The 5,157-nt window shown below is 38.1% G+C and overlaps 1 non-coding gene across 1 annotated transcript; it reads left to right on the top strand.

Annotated features, from left to right (window-relative positions):
• The first annotated feature begins 466 nt into the window (after positions 1-466).
• On the top strand, positions 467-573 carry LOC117199707 (U6 spliceosomal RNA). Its single transcript, XR_004481029.1, has one exon. It is a non-coding gene; the product is annotated as a U6 spliceosomal RNA (small nuclear RNA).
• The last annotated feature ends 4,584 nt before the right edge of the window (positions 574-5,157 follow it).

Here is a 5,157-nt window from a genome sequence, read left to right on the forward strand (position 1 = left end):
GATATAATCATAGAACATGACATTTTTAGATGAGGCTGCTTGTCCTTTGAAACTCAGAGAGTGAACTGGCAAATCTAGCCTGGTTGATCCCCTGAAACAGATTTGTTTTTGAGGTCTCTTTCTATAAGCAGAATTATTTTCAGTAATAATCATGAAATGGGATGAATATATTTCATGTATGAACCAAAATTTGTATTTGCCAAATTAAAATTTTACTGCTTGAATTTCACATTCTGTTTCACTTTTAAATTGAAATAAACACTCTAAGAGCACATAGAATGAGAGAATTGAAGTGACTCTAGCTTTTTTTCTTCATCTTTACCATCACCGTTTATTTCTCACCTGTTGGTTAAATATAGGAATATGTACCATATCCACAGGGGTTGGATATATGAACTATACCTGCCCCCGAAGTAAGCTGAAACGATTCTAAATCCTTGCAAATTTACTTGCAAAAGCAAAGTGTGTGCTGGCTTTGGCAGCACATATACTAAAATTGGAATGATACGGAGAAGATTAGCATGGCCCTTGCGCAAGGATGACATGCAAATTCGTGAAGCATTCTATGTTTTTACCTACATATAAAAGAATGAAATTAGAACACTCCCTAACACCATACACAAAAATAAACTCAAAATGGATTAAAGACCTAAATGGAAGGCCAGACACTATAAAACCCTTAGAGGAAAACATAGGCAGAACACTCTATGACATAAATCACAGCAAGATCTTTTTTGACCCACCTCCTAGAGAAATGGAAATAAAAACAAAAATAAACAAATGGGACCTAATGAAACTTAAAAGCTTTTGCACAGCAAAGGAAACCATAAACAAGATGAAAAGACAACCCTCAGAATGGGAGAAAATATTTGCAAATGAAGCAACTGACAAAGGATTAATCTCCAAAATACTCAAGCAGCTCATGCAGCTCAGTATCAAAAAAACAAACAACCCAATTCAAAAATGGGCAGAAGACCATATAGACATTTCTCCAAAGAAGACATACAGATGGCCAAGGAGCAAATGAAAGGATGATCAACATCACTAATCATTAGAGAAATGCAAATCAAAACTACAATGAGGTACCACCTCACACTGGTCAGAATGGGCATCATCAAAAAATCTAGAAACAATAAATGATGGAGAGGGTGTGGAGAAAAGGGAACCCTCTTGCACTGTTGGTGGGAATGTAAATTGATACAGCCACTATGGGGAACAGTATGGAAGTTCCTTAAAAGACTAAAAATAGAACTACCATAGGACCCAGCAATCCCACTACTGGGCATATACCCCGAGAAAACCATAATTCAAAAAACTACATGTACCACAATGTTCATTGCAACACTATTTACAACAGCCAGGACATGGAAGCAACCTAAGTGTCCATCAGCAGATGAATGGGCAAAGAAGATGTGGCCCATATATACAATGGAATATTACTTGACCATAAAAAGGAACAAAATTGTGTTATTTGTAATGAAGTGGACGGACCTAGAGTCTGTCATACAGAGTGAGGTAAGTCAGAAAGAGAAAAACAAATACAGTATGCTAACACACATGTATGGAATCTAAAAAAACGGTACTGATGGACCTAGTGACAGGGCAGGAATAAAGACGCAGACGTAGAGAATGGACTTGAGGACACAGCGGGGGAAAGGGGAAGCTGGGACAAAGTGAGAGAGCAGCACTGACATATATACACTACCAAATGTAGGATGGATGGCTAGTGGGAAGCTGCTGCATAGCACAGGGAGATCAGCTGGGTGCTTTGTGACCACCTAGAGGGGTGGGATAGGGAGAGTTGAGGGACACCCTCCCAAGAGGGAAGGGATATGGAGATATATGTATACATATAGCTGATTTACTTTGTTGTACAGCAGAAACTAACAACATTGTAAAGCAATTATACTCCTGTGATCGGTGATCTCTGATGTGACTACTACAACTCGCTGAAGGCTCAGATGATGGCTAGCATTATTAGCAATAAAGTTCTTTTTAATTAAGGTATGTACATTGGTTTTTTTAGTCATAATACTATTGCACACTTAATAGACAACAGTATAGTGTGAACGTAACTTTTATAAGCACTGGGAAACCCAAAAGTTTGTATAACTCTTTTGCAATATTCACTTAATTGTGTTGGTCTGGAACAGAACCTGCACTATCTCTGAGGCTCGCCTGTACTTACTTAATCTTTGAAGTCCAGTGTGTGTCGTACACTAAAGCATATCTCAGTTTGCATAGTCACGTTGCAAATGCTTGATAGGCACGTATGGGTAATGGCTACTATATTAGACAGTACAGGTGTAGATAGTTACTCTAAAAGGTGGTGTAGATTAAGGATATAAAGAGCTATTAAAGCTTTGATGGTGCTATTTACATTTACATTTTGGGTAGCTGAGCAATCAGGCATACTTGAAGGAAATCTGGAAACTTGAAGTATTTGATGTAATATAAAGATGTGTGTGTGTGTGTTTCCAATGATGTAACAAATAAAGATCTTTGTAAATATCCAGTGCAGGGGAACAAAACCAGAAACACACTTCTTTTCTAATGAATAGTTATGCTTCCACTGGTCAGATTTTGAGACATAGATCTATTGAGGTTGACTGCATTGCTCTTTCTGCCTTGCCTACCAGGAAGCTCAGAGCTAAACTGAGCATTCTACTGTAGTGGTTATCTTTACGTACAGTTTTTTTCAACCTGCCCTATCCTCAGCTCTTGGTTTGTTTGGGTTTTTTTGCGGTACGCGGGCCTCTCACCGCTGCGGCCCCTCCCGTTGCGGAGCACAGGCTCCGGACGTGCAGGCTCAGCGGCCATGGCTCACGGGCCCAGCTGCTCTGTCGCATGTGAGGTCCTCCCGGACCGGGACACGAACCCGTGTCCCCTGCATCGGCAGGCGGACTCTCAACCACTGCGCCACCAGGGAAACCCAGCTCTTGTTTTTCGTCCTAATTTTGCCTAACTAATTTTTCCATATTTATTTATTTATTATTATTTACTGAAAATTATTTGAGGAGAATAAATAATATATAAAGGAATAAATGAATAAAACATCCTAAAAAGCATCTTCTGGTACCTGCTTCAGACAGACTATTGGGTTGAATGAATTACAATCCTATGTGAGATATGACTTAGAGTTAATTATTCTTATAAGAGTAATTAAACCTCAAACTATAGATTCAGATATTTTCAGAGCCTGGAAGGGCTGAGAGATTATTTAGTCAGGCTCTCTTGAGTTCCAGATGACTTAAGCAACCTTCTTAAAGGCTTCAACATGGTTAATGGCAGATCTGACCTTTAGACTGGTCTTCATAGCATATGAACTGCCTCTACAACCTTTTCTATAAGATTCTGATGAGCTAATTTTCAAAGAATCAGCTCTTCTTGGTGGGTGAGCAGAGGCATTTTGCCTGAGGCAGCTTCAACCTTGACCTTTGTTGGTACGTTGGACCTGAAGTAATACAGATTTCTCCCTTATTTGCTGAGGGCAAACTCTTCGAGACCTAATAGATGTATCCTGTACAGGAGTCTAGGCCCTCCGTTCCTGATAATAGAGCCATTATTCATGTGAGATGACTTTCCACTGGCAGTTGGGACTATGGTTATTGGTTTTTATCAAATATGCTTGATGAAACAACACAAAATGCTAATTGCTGAAATTATTTAATAAAATTTGGCATTAGTTTGGGCGAAAAAAACAGACATTCTCATATAGCCATATACTTATCTCAAGCTTTTTGGAGAATAATTTGCTAATATATATCAAAAACCTTAAAAATATACATGTCCTTAGGACCAGAAATATAGCCTCTAGGTATTTATCCTAAGTCAATTTAGAGCCTTGGCTTACACATTTGCATTACACAAAGTACATTCGTGTCACATTTCTGATCCCTTAACAGGACCTGGGAATTGTGTAGGTCCAATTATGCCCATTTTACAGATTAGGAAGCCAAGAGTTGAGCAAATTCAGGTAACTAGCTTGCAGTTACACAGCTAATTCATAATAAAAACCTGTCCACTGTTTACTTCATTTGAATTATGCAGATAACTTTTGAGATAAGCATTTTAGTACAAACAAAGACTATCTAGGAAATTGGAGGAGACAGGAAAAAGAGCAAAGGGAGAGCAAGGTTTCCCTAAGTGATCAGTTTTATTTGATCCTTAAATATGTTTAACATAAAAATAGCAGATTAAAAGATGCTAGACTTCAGACCCAAAGTTAGTAAACATTCAGATCACAGTGACGTCATGAGCGGTTTGTAATGGAGCTGCTGCATTGCACAGTGAAATGAAGAAGCATGAGATGTGTATTGAACTTGAAATTCAAGTTCAATGTGTTATAGTATTTGCTTTTCATGACTGTTCATTTAAAACTAGGAAAAATTAGAACCAGCTACTGACTCTTATTATTTGGACCAAAACAATCGATTTTTTACAAGAAAGAACAGAAGAACCAACCTACTGTTTTAGCTCATTTATTTTTTTTTAACAGCCTTATGAGAAAGGAGTGCCTCCCTCCATTTTAAAGGGGAAACACCTAAAATAAGTGAAGTAGGATTTCCAACGTCACACAGCTAGGGTGGAGCAGAACTGGTGGATTTCAACTCCCAAAGGCCATGCTAATCCCCTTGTTCCATTTTCTTTTATTCCATGCCTATGCATTTCCTGTGATGATTCATTTTTTTTAATGTATTTAAAAAATAGATATTTTGAGTAATTCTTGTGATATTTGTAATGGTGACATGGGTCAAGCAGTTAATATGCACACAATCACATGTATAACAAAAAAAAACCAACCCACAGGTTGCCTGCTTCTAATGACAATCAACAACCCTAGGCTGAGTGCCCAGCAGGCTGAACCTGTGTTCCCCAGGAGACATTTCCCCGTATGCCAACTTCTAAAACCTATTATTCTTACATATAAAAGCTGACAAGTTCTACTTCCCTCATAAGCTCCTCTTAAACCATTTCCCACATTACCTTCACAATTCTTTTTGTGACTAGTTCCACATTTCAATCATTACATGCTCATTTTTACTGGCAATTCCATTGCACAATCATCACTGCTTTTTTCACCATTACCATATTATTTTCTTTCTAATTCCAGCTCTCTTCATTGTTCACTGCTGTTATTTACTCTACTGATTTTTT

This window comes from Orcinus orca, chromosome 17 (assembly GCF_937001465.1).
Source record: "Orcinus orca chromosome 17, mOrcOrc1.1, whole genome shotgun sequence".
Taxonomy (NCBI): Eukaryota; Metazoa; Chordata; class Mammalia; order Artiodactyla; family Delphinidae; genus Orcinus; species Orcinus orca.